Here is a 16,992-nt window from a genome sequence, read left to right as displayed (position 1 = left end):
TACTCTTAATTGTTACCGTCAATCAATTGTTTTATATTATACTTATGTATACACAGTCACATTACCTAAAGATCTGTGAAAGGGTTCATTCAACCTATGCCAAAATTTTGAAATTTAGGTATAAACTTGTATGAAATTATATTGGCATAGGATAAATAAAATATAACAGATTAAGTGTTATAAAAACAAAAAATAATTAGAGGCCAATCAATTTACAAACTGTTAAAAATTGGCGTTAAGTGTACACAAAACTTTTTTTGTTACTTGTAATAGTCAAAATAAAGGCAACTCTATGTGTTGCTGATCTCATTTGTATTAGAAATTAACGTAATAAAATAATTGATTATTGAAGATTGCTTAAGGTCCAGTGGCAACTATTTCAGGATATACCATTACCATGTGAATATAATACAATATAATATGAAAAAATTTGATGGTATTTAAAAAAAATTAGAACCACATCATCAAATGCATGGAAATAATGAATATAACCCTTTTTAAAAACTTCTTCACATTGAAAAGTGTATTTTTTCACAGTTCAGTATTTATGAAATTATGGTGTTTTTTATATATTTGTTTTACTTATTACAAAAATGCTTTATTCTACCTTTCCATGTATTCTATTGTACAAATACATATATTTCACAAATACTGACATCAGAATGAAATAAAATTTAAATTTAAATATAGCTCTTTTTTTGAGAGCCCAGGTGGTCGTGTGGTCTAGCGGGACGGCTGCAGTGCAGGCGATTTGGTGTCACGATATCACAGTAGCATGGGTTCGAATCCCGGCGAGGGAAGAACCAAAAATTTGCGAAAGCAAATTTACAGATCTAACATTGTTGGGTTGATGTTTAGACGAGTTGTATATACATTATGTACACAGCCATGTATCACCATCATTGATGGCGATCCGATGGATACATCTGTTGTAGGGTTGTCACTGACTCAGACGTACTTATAGATATAATTATTTTCTGTGACTGTATCTTACATTCATTTGTAGGATCCTTTACTATAGATAATTTAGCTGATCTGTAACAATAACATCTTCATGCCTTATATATCATGTACTGCAGTACGCCGCTAGATTAAAACTGACGTGGAAAGGTAACACACGGCCAGCGAAAGCTCTTTTTTTGAGAGCCCAGGTGGTCGTGTGGTCTAGCGGGACGGCTGCAGTGCAGGCGATTTGGTGTCACGATATCACAGTAGCATGGGTTCGAATCCCGGCGAGGGAAGAACCAAAAATTTGCGAAAGCAAATTTACAGATCTAACATTGTTGGGTTGATGTTTAGACGAGTTGTATATACATTATGTACACAGCCATGTATCACCATCATTGATGGCGATCCGATGGATACATCTGTTGTAGGGTCGTCACTGACTCAGACGTACTTATAGATATAATTATTTTCTGTGACTGTATCTTACATTCATTTGTAGGATCCTTTACTATAGATAATTTAGCTGATCTGTAACAATAACATCTTCATGCCTTATATATCATGTACTGCAGTACGCCGCTAGATTAAAACTGACGTGGAAAGATAACACACGGCCAGCGAAAGCTATTTTTTTGAGAGCCCAGGTGGTCGTGTGGTCTAGCGGGACGGCTGCAGTGCAGGCGATTTGGTGTCACGATATCACAGTAGCATGGGTTCGAATCCCGGCGAGGGAAGAACCAAAAATTTGCGAAAGCAAATTTACAGATCTAACATTGTTGGGTTGATGTTTAGACGAGCTGATATAAGATGTTATAATACGAAAATGTTGTTATTAAATCGTGCTGACAAATAACTTGTGACACTTGAAGAAGGCCATTTGTTGAGCCGAAATATTTGTCAGCACGATTTAATAACAACATTTTCGTATTATAACATCTTATATCAGTACCGTTGTGCAAATCTTTAGACTGATATAATTTTTTCCTTATCTGCATAGTATCGCCTATTCTAGACGATCCGGTACATAGTAAATTTGCTGGTTGGTCGTTTTTATAGACTTTTATATATATATATATACTTAAAGATGTAAACTTGTGTACAATTTGGAAATTAGTATGGCGTTCATTACCACTGAACTAGTTTATATATCTTTGTTTAGGGGCCAGCTGAAGGACGCCTCCGGGTGCGGGAATTTCTCGCTACATTGAAGACCTGTTGGTGACCGTCTGCTATTGTTTTTTTCTATGGTCGGGTTGTTGTCTCTTTGGCACATTCCCCATTTCCATTCTCAATTTTATTTAAGTCAGAGGAGCATTGGTTAAGGGACAAAATAAGCTAAATAGAATATTGAAAGGCTATGAAACTCTTTTTTGAAACATATATATATATATATTAAAGGCCAGAAAATGCAAATTCAGACTATTACCTTATATTTGCATTAGTATTATATGGGTTTCAAACTCAGTGGAAAGAAAAATCTAGAATCTGCTAAAATCTTAGTAAATGACTTTTGATGAGCTATTGAAGTCTTATATATAAAAAGAAAATGGATGTTATCGAGCAAAATATTTTACCCTGTAACGTAGGGAAAAAAGCAAGGAGTCCGAATATCTGACAAAAATTCAAAAACCTAAATACACTGTTTAGCTTGGTTACTCAGAGACAAGTAATAAGTGGGCAAATCTTGTATATTAAAAAAATCCTGAATGTTTTTTTTTTCTTATTCAGTTCTATTGTAATTTCATTTATTTGGGTGGGTTTTTTTTAATCGAACGTCTAGAGCAACTAATTTCTGGAAATATTTTTCCAAAAAATAGTGTTTTATTGTATAGTACGGTGACCAAGTAAGGAAAAGTCGCTTATTTAAGGAGTTTAATCGTCATTCGGACTATACGGCTATAAATCACAGAAATGGTAGTTCAAAGAATACACTTTACATTTTGACTTGTCGTCAAAAAATCGTACGGTGCAATTTTTGTAAATGGGCTTTGAAATACGTTAGTTTTCTTGAACGAAAAATCGACTTCGAAAAGTTTTGATGTCTTCATTGTAAAATAACATCAGTGATATGATTTCTGTTAGTATATACATTGTTGTTACACCTTATTTTAACGATTTCAAACAAAGTTTAGCAAAATGAATCCGTCATTAAAGAGTTTATGCATAAGATTAACACTACGAATATTTTGCATTGAATAGAATACGTTTCAATTCAATTTCATCATTTTTTTTTTAACGCAAAATGTACAATTATTAACATTTATATAATATTTCATACCTTTATCAGAGACATATATACATATATGTGTAGATATGTCTCTGCCTTTATTAATCAATAATACTAAATTCATTTATCTCAGAAGCACTATTTCAGCAACTCAAGCAAGACACAAGTCCTACCGCTCATATGGCGGAGCTATTCGAAGCACATACAAAAATGTATACAGCCTCTGATAAATACATACATGTATAAGCAATGAGGGCTGTATCACTTACATTCTGATACTGGGATGTGTTCCTTGAAGCAGTAGACATTTTGCTGTCAAATGTTAAAGCAGAACGAGAGGGAAATTGTTCACTTCCTTGAGATCGTCATCTCACAAATGTAACCTTATGGTTTTGTAACACCGTACTTATTACCGAAGGTGGATGCCAGTTTACATAGTCGATATGCTTCAACTGTCTGCGAATATTCAATCATCTTTTCTAGATGGCTACTTTGCTTAAAGACAGACTCCTAGACATTTTAACGGTCAAAGACCGACATGGCAACAGAAAAGACCGTTATAAAAGCCAAAGGGGGTCAGGTGGCACTGTAGGCATTACAAATCAAAAGTCTGCGCTTGTTAAATGGACTCTTATTATACATTCCCTAGAATCCCGTAGTCGTGTAACGCTGAAAAGGGCTGGAATTGCTGCAAATGATGCAAATTCACAAGAGGAAACAAAACCAACAGCAATGGAAAAAGATGAAGAACATGTTATTGCCATTGTGTACCATCTAAATTATCCATGACTGATCCCTTTGATGTGGAATCCCATCCTCCATGTCTTATCAATATCTCTTCTAGAATGTATGCTACAAGATATATTCGAGATATCACTAGTGCTCTTTCTTTAGGTCCAGTCAAGGAGTTTTATAGTCCAATATCAAAGTCAAAACTAAAAAACATTTGAAAACATGACCACAAAAACAAACCTTAAATATCGGGGGGAATACTTTTAGGTCACACAAATCCATAACTTGTATTTAGACAAATGTTAGACGTGTGATAGTGCACTGATTTTGTCAAAATATAGAGATGGTGTACCATAGAACATGTGCTGTCGAACCCTGTAGATTCCATTCCAATTTCTCTTTTTCAAGATGACGGCACCATGAGAAAATCATGCTAGTCTGATTTGATGAAGTAATTATAATCTGAAATCTATTGTGCACTGTCCCTACCTTCCATTGTACCATCACTCATAACTTACATCAGAGTTGATAGGGCATTGGTTCCATGTTTTGATGTTAAGAAAGGTATTAACATTCGGTCACCTTGCAGCTGACTATTAAAAAAAGATGTCCCAATGAATGTCTATAGCGCACACAGTAACAGATGTTTTTGACTACGACATGAACAACTCTATAAAATCTGCCGAAAAGGGAACGCCGCACAAGGACTACACCTTCCACAAAAGTGTATCAGATTATTGAGGGGAGAAGTATTCCTGACTACATAATTTTGACAAATCTCCTATGATTCCACTTTAATGAAATGAGAAATAGCGGAAGAACAATCAAACGGACCTCTTATACAAATGTGATTGTTCTGTGCGTTAACTACTATAAATATATGACACACACACAAGCGAGTTGTTGGGTGCAGATGTGGAACATTAGCAGTGTAAAGGATGGGCGGATATTTTCACCCATTCACTAACTATGTGTCTGTCTTTCCCCAACTATTGCCTGCTGCACATGCACTTACCGGATGCGACACAACTGTCTCTGTTTGGGGTAGTTGAACAAACTGTCTACAAGACTTTGAAGGAAACGTGAGACTATTTCAGTTGTTTTTAGAGTTTTGGTATTATTGACAAAGATGAAGCCCTTGCTTGTGCATGGAAGTAAATTTCAAAGCTTTATGATCAGAAAAATCTCTTTAAAACCATTCCATCATAATAATTATCCAATGCACCCCAAGCTTGCCACCAGTAAAGATGCAAGTTTAGTCGGGTTACCTCCCTGTGAGGCGGCACTGAAACAGCATGGTTACGTACTTTGTTTCAAACTAAAAATTTGGAACGCATTACACATTTCTTACCCCCTTACTCCGTAAATTTTACAATACGGTTGGCGCGTCTTAAAATGATTGATTACACTCCGTGTATTTTAAAGGGCATATGTCAGCTGAATTCTTGCAGGATCTTGTGTTTTCATTGAAGGGAAATTTCATTGTAAAACAGTCATGTGTTTATTAACAACAAAAAGCTTTACTTCTGTAAAGGGTCGGAATTGTGTAGAAATTTCAAATCACGTTCCTTGGTAGATGAACCAGAAGATACTCCTAACATAATTCTGTTGTATGGATCTCTTTTGGTTGGATTTTTGAATTGGAACTGTTTTCGAGGCATTGGGTGATTTTTAGTTTTAATGAATTTCATGAATGAGCTAATGCAAGATACGCCTCCATGATAGTAGGCTTCAGGTAAAATAATAATATTTATCCTTTATTGCTAAGTTGAATGTCAGCAGCCAAGGTAACTACTGTAACTTTAACAGAATATTTGCATAAAAGATCAAGTGTTTAAAAAACGCCAATTCCCAGAATAAATTGATTTCCTAATTCATTTTTTTTTTTTATATTCGAGATAATTCATTGTTCATTGATTTGAAAAAAATGTCTGTATCTGAAATTTAACCTTAATTGTTGTATAGATCTTCAAATTTCAAAATAATGTAAGAAAAAAAATAAAAACAAAATTTGATCTTTGACCTTATTTTATGCAAAACTGTTACCACATTTCTTTTTGACGACATCGTTATTTCAAAAGTACTCATGTTTCTGAATCCAATGATATATAATATAGCCATGTACTATGTTTGACGATTAAATCTAAAAAAATATTGGATCTGGTCACCATACTTATAATTTATAATCAGTATTTCACTGGTGTTGTTTTATTCAAAAGGAGTAAGTTTTAATTCTTTAAAATACTGACTGTATTTAACAGGTAATTAATAATTCATTGTTATAACAACACCTATTGTATTTTGTTTGTAGGTATAGGTTGCATATATATTTTTCAAATCATCGGTTGGCATAGGTTGAAGACACTCTGTGAAAGCAGTGAAAGTACTAGTAAAAGTCGGCCAACGGATTTATTTCTTAATGATATTAACGGGTCAGTCCAGATCTAAATAAATCTATATTAACCGCTCTAATTAGACTTTACGAATTGAATTGTGATGCTACTATATTTATACCAATTTCCGACAAAATAAGCCTTATTCTTAATAATTAAACAGGAAAGAAACGATAAGGGGTTAACAAAACTACTGCTACGCAGCGATAATAGGATTTGTGATCATTTGTTCAGAATGGTCGTTATCTAATCAATATTATATCATGGTGCATTGATATGCCAGATATGAATGAATCGGCAGTTGTGTTCATATTTAATGCGACCATCTTACATGCAGACCATTTCGGGGCATCCCCGGTTTTTGTTGGGATTTGTGCAAGTAAAACTTATTATTCCGGTTAGAAAAAAAATGTTTTGTGAAATATGAGCTATTCTGTCTTTTCTTCGTTTCTTCCTATTCTACAATATCCAATCAAACAGCAGATTAAACTTAAGTTGTCTCTGGCTCATTGGAAATCATACCTCATTTTCTTATTTTTATGCTAATGTCATATTTACAAAGAGGGAGCGAAAGCCACCAAAAGATATCCTTCACGGTATATATTAATTCGAACTTGCAGACAAAACGACCGTCATGTGTACAAAATGTTAATATTTTTTTAAAATAAAATCATTTTATTAACTGTCATTAAACATTTACAATATTTGTGGCTTTACAAGTTTAAACAAACAATAAACAACAAAATAACAATAAAACAATAATGTACGAAAGTTAATCCAATAGACACTAAAACATAAGTGATTTTATTTTATTTCAATATTCAATATCCATGTTACAATAAGACGTCTGTCCTCAGTTCTAATGACCTTTTAATAAAGAAGCCAATAATCTAACATGTCTAAAGGAAGTTGGGTTTAATATATATGATAATTTTTTTTTGATCATCAGGGAAATGAATAAAATGTTCACCATCTAATTGTATATCATTAAATTAATTTTGTCTGATATTTTCGTTTTACCTATATATCTTAATTCTCACAAACCAAATTACAAAGGTATAGAGATAATTATGCATATTTCAATACAATTACATAAATAAATAATGTACGAAAGAGGCATTCACATTTCTTCACCCAGAAAAGTTCAATTTGTTATTGATCTCCTTAATAAGTTTACATAGTTCGTTCAGTTCTGTACATTTTTTTGAATTCATTAAGTCATAAAACTTCAATGTGTTTGGTCTATTTACTATACTATATATAAAAATATTAATTTTCGCGAACCATTTAGGTCACGGAAATTCCAAAATATGGCATCAGTAAGGAGAGTTGTGCAAATAATGTGAATACACAGAACCCCCATCCAAATTATCTTTAGCTAAAAGTATTCATCATTTTCTATTTTATATGTACTAACAACATTCCATTTTTCTATAATTTCGATTAAAATATTCCAAAATCTGAGTTAAAAAAAGTCAAATGCCCAAAATAAACATTGTCTGATTGGTTGAAGTACTGTGGCGTCAATGATAAGCATAGCAAGCCTCGATGTAAAGCACACGCTTCACATGAATAAGGAGAGTTTTACAAATAATGTGAATACACAGATCCTCCATCCTATTTATATTTTGCTGAAAATGTTGCAATGTTCATCATTTCTGTTTTGATTCTGCTAACAACATTCCATTTTTTCTTTAATTCCGATTTATATATGTGGAACCCGCAATAAAAATAGATGGCCTCAATGATTTAAACGCAACGCAAAAAATTCCGTTGACCCTGAATTCAACGGATCATCACCATCAACAAAATGTTTACCGTTATCTTTGTGAAATTTCAGTTATATAGTTCTTTAATTAGAGAAATTTTGGTAAGTATTACTTATTAATGTTAAGGTTCTACTGATGTGCTCCTCTAGACCTTTTTGACGGTCCGTTTTATCCCATTTATCTCAATATTATCTCCAATGACAGTAATGTCAACCCGACCTATTCGTGTGAAAAGTGAAAATCGCATCGATTTATTGAACTAATTTCTTCTTAAACTGTGCATGCATTATTTCTGTATTATATGATAACCAATCACATTCACGTTGCATGTTTGCATGAAACATGTGAAAATGGTCATGTATTAGTGAATTGTAAGGGCGATGCAACTTGAGGTCAGTGCGCGATCACGTGACATTATTATGTGTAAACAAATTTAAAACATGCTCCCCGCGTAACACGTGTCTGAATTATCCTTTCAAAGTGTTATGAATCTTTCAATCACTATTTTATGAAATATTTCTAGGTTTGCATATCAGTAGTCAAAGTGAATTAAACGTAGTTCTTAGTTGTGTTTTTTTTTTTTATATAGAATTAGAAGGTAAATCTACATAAGGGGGTCTAATTGGGGGGGGGGGGGGGGGTGGTGTTCTGATCCCAGATCCCACTTACTGTTTTGTCAGATTCCCATATCCCGCTTACACTATGTACATGATCAATTTTCATTTTTTTGTCATTTCCGGGGTCCTGCAGAACCCCATTTCCCGTTTTCACGACAGACCTCATTTCCCGTTTTCATGACACAATAATTTGACTTTCACGTTTCACGCTTGCGAAAAATTGTCAATATTGGTCATGCTTAGACCCAATGAGAACCACACACTAGTCAGTATTTAACTTCACCCAAAAAGATGACTCAACTTCCCTCTATATTTAAAACCTGCATACTAATTTAAATAGCATTTGCTCCCCTTGAACACTATTTGGCCCCTTCCGTGTCATTTCCCTTTAAATTTGCTGAAAAGTCATACTTTAAGTCCATTTACAGTAACGGCTAATATTTGATTTTACCATCTTAATTTCAATTTTCATATTGAACACATTTGACCATTCAACATTTGTGTTCAATATGAGTTCCCATGTATTTTTGTCATATATGAAGGAGGTTTTAGGTCATGTTTTCCTAAACACCTTATTGCTCCATTTATCTCAATATTATCTCCAATGACAGTAATGTCAACCCGACCTATTCGTGTGAAAAGTGAAAATCGCATCGATTTATTGAACTAATTTCTTCTTAAACTGTGCATGCATTATTTCTGTATTATATGATAACCAATCACATTCACGTTGCATGTTTGCATGAAACATGTGAAAATGGTCATGTATTAGTGAATTGTAAGGGCGATGCAACTTGAGGTCAGTGCGCGATCACGTGACATTATTATGTGTAAACAAATTTAAAACATGCTCCCCGCGTAACACGTGTCTGAATTATCCTTTCAAAGTGTTATGAATCTTTCAATCACTATTTTATGAAATATTTCTAGGTTTGCATATCAGTAGTCAAAGTGAATTAAACGTAGTTCTTAGTTGTGTTTTTTTTTTTTATATAGAATTAGAAGGTAAATCTACATAAGGGGGTCTAATTGGGGGGGGGGGGGGGGTGGTGTTCTGATCCCAGATCCCACTTACTGTTTTGTCAGATTCCCATATCCCGCTTACACTATGTACATGATCAATTTTCATTTTTTTGTCATTTCCGGGGTCCTGCAGAACCCCATTTCCCGTTTTCACGACAGACCTCATTTCCCGTTTTCATGACACAATAATTTGACTTTCACGTTTCACGCTTGCGAAAAATTGTCAATATTGGTCACGCTTAGACCCAATGAGAACCACACACTAGTCAGTATTTAACTTCACCCAAAAAGATGACTCAACTTCCCTCTATATTTAAAACCTGCATACTAATTTAAATAGCATTTGCTCCCCTTGAACACTATTTGGCCCCTTCCGTGTCATTTCCCTTTAAATTTGCTGAAAAGTCATACTTTAAGTCCATTTACAGTAACGGCTAATATTTGATTTTACCATCTTAATTTCAATTTTCATATTGAACACATTTGACCATTCAACATTTGTGTTCAATATGAGTTCCCATGTATTTTTGTCATATATGAAGGAGGTTTTAGGTCATGTTTTCCTAAACACCTTATTGCTATTTGTCTGTCTGGATTGTTAAAACCACAAAATCAAATATTGATGAATATGCAAGTTTTCAACAATCCCGGAACATTAACAAAGATGTGTGTGAGAGGGTGAAAATTACCCTTCTGATGTACTGATATTTTTAGCACCCCAAGTGAGAATCTAACTCAGGACTTTCAGCACTGTAGCCATCGGTCTTAACCACAAGATCACGAACTCACATTTGATGAACTAATTTCTTCTATATTAACTGTACGTGCATAAATTCTGTATTATTTGATAACCAATCACATTCACGTTGCATGTTTGCATGATAATGGGTTCTGTATGAGTGAACTGTAGTGTATTGCAAAATTAATGCAAATTGTGACGTCAGTGCGCCTTCACGTGACATAATTATTTGTAACCAAACCGGCTTCTCATGTAATGTAACGGTTTATTTCGTCCTCTGTGATATTTTATCCTGAGGATAATTTGTCCCGGTAATTTTTTTCCAGGCATGGTATTTCATTTCACAGGTTGATTTTTCCCAGAGGAGTGAAAATCTATCAGATTTCTGTGTTATGCGGATAGTATGTACGGGTATATATTTGCCGTATTATATTTCACAGAACCGTGTGAAAAAGAGTCCCATTAACTACTATGTAAGTTACTCTCAATCAATATATACCTGACTATAATTATAAAATGTTTACAAAGGTAAGCAACTGTCTAGGGCCAGGTAAGGGAGGGGAAAAATTAGTATTAGTACTATTTCGCAGAACGATAAACAGATGCATAGACAGACAAAGGGGGTGGGGGAAATTTAGCTTATGACATATATGTAAGAAATCATTGAAGCTTGATGGGAGTGGGCAACCCTCTGGTCCATCAGAGCCCCCACACCTTTTTGAAAAGTTCTGGATCTGCCACTGAGATTTGCAGGTTTTCTTAGTAAAGATACCTTAAAATATCACAAACTGTGTGCTTTCCAGACCATAGTTTACATTTTTTTTCATATTTTGCCGTGTCAAAATGACCTAAATTTAAAAGACTGCCATTGGACATGTTGGAGTTTTTAACCATTGTGACTTTTTAATTTGATCTACTCCACTAATTAAAGTCGTTGAAGTAGAATATTTAATGTAGGTTTGTCCACATTTTGGTATATATTAATACATGTTTAGAAATAATGTTGAGCCTGTTCCTAGATGCCTGTTATAGACTTCAATATTTATTGTTTATTGAAAATAAATGGAATCAATTCTTTCAGAAAAGTTTAATTCTATGGAAATGTATCCCCCCTTTTATAAGTTGAAAAGGCTACATAGAGGTCAATATACAGTCTCCAACAGAAAACCAAAAAAGGAAAAATAAAGTGAATTTTGGAGAATTATTAAATGTACATGCATTTGAAATATTTAAGATATATTGTTTCAATTTTTTTAGTTCTAGGTTCCACATAACTACCATTTTAGAAAACGATTTCAATGCTAAGTCTATTAGAGGGATATTTGATTTTCATTGGTTGTAAATATGGAATCTTATTCAGTGGCAAAGGAAATAGACACTGACAAGTCTTAGATAACATTTTATATAGTTTTGAATTTTTCTTCGTCAGTTGACTAAAATTAGATGGAGGTGTGTTCTAATTTCCAACAGAGGAGCAATCAACCTATATCAATATGTGCATGAAGCAAATTGATAGTTGCTAGATACTGAATGATTATATCAACAATAAAGGTTTAACCTGTGCATATATACTTAAAACAAGATAAAAAAAGTCATGTCTTTTTCAGGACTTCTGAATCCAATCATGTAGTATGGAATGTTATTGAGATATGGTTTGGGTGGATGGATGGTCATGAAGGACCTGTAGTACAAAGTATATCACTGGATTTAGCTCTTTGTCTAAGTGTATTATTAAAGTACTTTGCTATGAGCTCAGTTCATTGTTATGCAATTCATTCTTTGTGAAATTAAGATTTGACAGACAACTCTAATGGACAAGGATTTGTCAAAGTAGTATCATCTCTATGTACAATGTAAGTATTCAGGAGATAAAAGCATTCTATTTTGATTTGAACCATACATTTTATAAAAAAAAGTGGGAACAAATTTACCGGACAATGCTACTCCCACTACTAGCAATATGATGCTAGGTTGTTTTAATACATCTGTATTGCCTGCTGATGACTCGGCCCTGAGTGTAAACGGTCCTTCAATTAGGAGGGAAAAAAATTATAAGGCCTATCCAGTCTAAGGGAGCTACCATTTGATTTTTATGGGGGGAGCTAGGATGAAATTTGAAAAAAAAGGCAGGACAGGATTTTGAGTAAAAAAAAAAGGCAGGATGAGTAACTTGGCAAAAAAAAAAAGGCAGGATGACAATTGTTGTAAAAAAGTCAGGATAAGCTAAGAAAAAAAGAGGCAGGACCGAATAGACTGAAAAATAAAAAGGCAGGACAGAGATTACAACTAAAAAAAAAGGCAGGACAAAATTTTTCATCCTAGCCCCCCCCCCCCCCCCCCCATAAAAATCAAATGGTAGCTCCCTAATCGATTTCTAAAACTATACTTCATTGCACATGTTCAACATTTTTATACAACCACAAAAAATTTGGGGTCGTAAATTGGTATCCTGTCCGAAAGATGGTTTCTGGATAATAACTTTATTATAAGTCAACAGAAATCAACAAAATTATAACACAACGTTTATAACCACAAAAGGAAGCTTGGGATTGATTTTGGGGGTTATGGTCCCTAAGGTTTAGGAATAAGGGGTACAAAGGTGCCCAAAACAAGCTTTAATCTAGTGTCGGTTTAAAAAGTTGTGTATAAGTATTTCAATTGTTCTGAAATTGTACCACAATGTTTAATACCATAAGTAGAAGGTTCGGATATATTGTGTGGGTTATGGGACAAACAGTCTAATAATTACGGACCAAAAACAAACATTTTTGTAAATTCAAGACCCTTAATTGGAGTTTGTCCAGAATGGTTCTTGAATTACCTAATACCAATGCTTTATGAAATCTTCTTTGAAAATTGGAGTTATCTTTCTTTGTTCAGTCAACTTAAATCAATTATACAATATACAATGCAATATTCACTTTATTACCAACTGATAAATTAAAGCAGTCATTAATAACCATTCAGTGATTGCAAGCACTTTCTAGGGTATGCCCTTTTACAAATGGAAAAATTGTACATTTTTTTAGTTTCTGATCTCTTAACTGAAGTTTGTCTCCTCTAAATGTATCTCATTTCAGAAATTGAAAAGAAAATTTCTTTAGATATTTTTGTTTGAAAGGATTAATATTCAGCAGCATAGTGAATTGCTCCTAACACAAAAGCAAAACAAATATTTAAGTTCATTAGACCACATTCATTCTGTGTCAGAAACCTAAGCTGTGTCATCTATTTAATCACAATTCAAACTCAGAGCTGTTTCCAGCTTGAATGTTGTGTCAATACTAGCCCCAACTGTTCAGGCTTCGACCTCTGCAGTCGTATAAAGCTGGGCTCTGCGGAGCATCTGGTCCATTCATTTGTTTATTTTTCAATTTGTGTGAATTAACATAGTTACAGTAAATGCTAATTACTGCACTTTCATACCACAACATATATTGTATTGGTACATGTATCACTCAAATGTGTATCCATATAACAAAAAAAATGAAAAGGAATAATTTTGCATTACCTTTTGAATACTATGACTTTTTTAGATATGTAGACATATTAAGACTCATTAGTAGATGTTGATAATATTGGCTTAAAATGCTTGAAATTCTATCAGATTACTTTTGGAGCAGTTATGAGTTTTGAAATTAGAAAGATCATATCATATGCAACAAGTGTAGTAAGTTTCAAGTTGATTGGAATTCAGCTTCATCAAAAACTACTTTGACCAAAAACTTTAACCTGAAACTCCCACTTCCATTTTCTATGTTCAATGGACCGTGAAATTGGGGTCAAAAGTCTAATTTGGCTTTAAAATTAGAAAGATCATATCATAATGAACATGTGTACTAAGTTTCGAGTTGATTGGACTTCAGCTTCATCAAAAACTACCTTGACCAAAAACTTTAACCTAAAGCGGGACAAACGAACGAACGGACCCACAGACCAGAAAACATAATGCCTATCTACTATTGTAGGTGGGGGCATAAAAAATTTAATAAATAACACTCATAATGCTCAGATTGGTTGTCATCGTGCAACATATTTAATAACACCATATAGAAAAAACATAGAACTCATTTTGTCATAAGACACTGTCAAACATCCATACATACTATCCACACTCATCTGTGTCCACACTTGTTCTATAGTAAAATGCAATTACATTGTTTTCTACAGTAATCAAAAGCTGAACAATTAAAAATGTAATGGTATTCATCACCAATGGCATCTGAATTACACAATACACATTTTCTGTTTTCTCTTTCTATGTTTTGCCATCTTCCAGTTTTTATTGGAAATTTCATGTTCAAAGTTCGAAATTTAAGAAATAAGGATATTTGCCTGTCATCCAAAATATTTAAGTATTTCTCAAACTCCAAACAAAGTATCTTTAAATAAACGATAATTTAATGCTTTTGGTGATTCCTGTAGGCTTGCTAGCCATTTTTGTTTGAATTGATCTATTAAATTCTGTTTGATGGTTACATGTAGCCATGTTTTATTTACAAAAAAGATATTGTCCCATACATGTGACAAACCACACGTGTCTAAAATTTATTTGACTTGTTTTAACCATAAAATATTTGTACCATATATGGCAGTTGCTAAGTTATACAAAATAAAAGGCAATTTGTCAAGTTTTCCGGTTACCAACTTGAACCAATAGTTTATCATTCGTAACTTAATTGAAATATCTAATGGATATCTTCTCAATTCACCATAAATCATAAAATCAGGAGTAGACTTTTTTACTCCAAGTAATATTTTACAAAATTTAATATGAACCCTCTCGATTATTGAATTATTTCCAAAACTCCAGACTTCACACCCATACAGAAGTATTGGTTTAACAATTTTATCAAATAGATCAAGTTGGCATTCAATTGAAAGATTATGTACTCTACCTTTTCGAATGATATCGTACATAGCATGTGTTGCTTTTTCACATTGCCTTTTTTTAGCTCTTGAAAAATTTCCTGACCTAGACAGTAATACACCAAGATAAGTAAATTCACCCACAATATCTAGTTTATATTATCATACTTAAAAACAATATTCTGCGGTAGTCTACCTTGTGAAAAAATTACAATCTTACTCATTTCCACATTTACTCTTAGTTTCCATAACTCACAATATTCATATAAGGAGTCCAGTTGTCTTTGTAAATCTATCTGAGATTCTGACATTAATTAAGACAGTATCGTCAGCATATAAAATGACAAACAATTTTAAATAAACATTTAACTCTATCTCTAACTCATCAGAGATAGTGCACAAACCTTCTATATTATCATTCTGTAAAAATAATTCCAGATCGTTGAGATAAATGGAAAAAAGCGAGGAGAGAGATTTTCTCCCTGCATAACACCAATGGAACAAGGGAAAAATTCAGAAAAATCTGAGCCAAAGTGAATACGTGATTTGATATTATTGTGCATGTTGACAATAACGTTATACATCTTTCCGTTAATCAAATGTTTTATAAGTTTAGACCAGAGACCAGACCGCCAAACAGTATCGAAAGCTTTCGCAAAGTCAACGAAAGCACACTATAGTTTCTTCTTTTTCCTCTTTAGCAACTCAAATAGCATGTGAATAACAAATATATTGTCTATTGTGGAATAACCTTTTCTGAATAGAAGCAAGCCTGGGGCCTGTTTATCGAAGCTCTCTTAGGATTAGGACGTGTCCTAAGACCAACTTAGGACACATCTTAGTCCTAAGTGGGTTTATCAAACATATCTCAACTTAGGAAAATCCTAGGAATTGTCCTAACTTTAGGATACCAATTTAGGTGTCTTTGGATGGTCTTAGGATGGTCCTAACTTTAGGATGTATTCAATTTCGTCATTTGTTCATTTTCAGACGTATTATTGTTTTTACCAGTAGAAAACTAGTTGAAATTCTCCGTATTTATATGAAAAATGCATGAGATTTGCCTTTGAACTGTTAAATATTGAAACCTTGACACTCGAATTCAACTCACTCAAAAACATGTAATGATTTTTACCGATTATATATCTAGTTTACAATTAGTTTGTTAAATTTTTATATAATACGTAGTTATTATTTTTATCGTATGTTTTTTTTTATACAGTTTAAATGTACAATTATTATACAATAATTATTTATTATCTTTAATGTAACACTAATAATTAGTTTCTAATTAACTATATTTAAAAAAAACAAAATTATTGATAAAATATGATATCATATTTTATTTTTTCTTATCTAATTTGTATTTTCTTTTCCGCCAATACTTAGGACATCGGTTAGGACGTCCCAACTAAGATATTCCTAAGATAGCTTTGATGTGCATGCTGAGACGTGTCGTAAGTCGGTCCTAACTTTATCCTAAATTCTGTCCTAAGAAATTCTTAGGACGGAACTTAGGACAGTTTCGATAAACAGGCCCCTGGTTTTCATTTAATAATAAATAATCCTCTAAGAAAGAACTCAATCTAAAATTTAAAACAGATGAGAAAAGTTTTCCCAGGCAGCTTAGTAGTAATTGGTCTATAATTTTGGGGATCAGATTGGTCACCCTTGT

The sequence above is a fragment of the Mytilus galloprovincialis genome, chromosome 4 (assembly GCF_965363235.1).
Source record: "Mytilus galloprovincialis chromosome 4, xbMytGall1.hap1.1, whole genome shotgun sequence".
Taxonomy (NCBI): Eukaryota; Metazoa; Mollusca; class Bivalvia; order Mytilida; family Mytilidae; genus Mytilus; species Mytilus galloprovincialis.
This window is presented reverse-complemented; position numbering follows the sequence as displayed.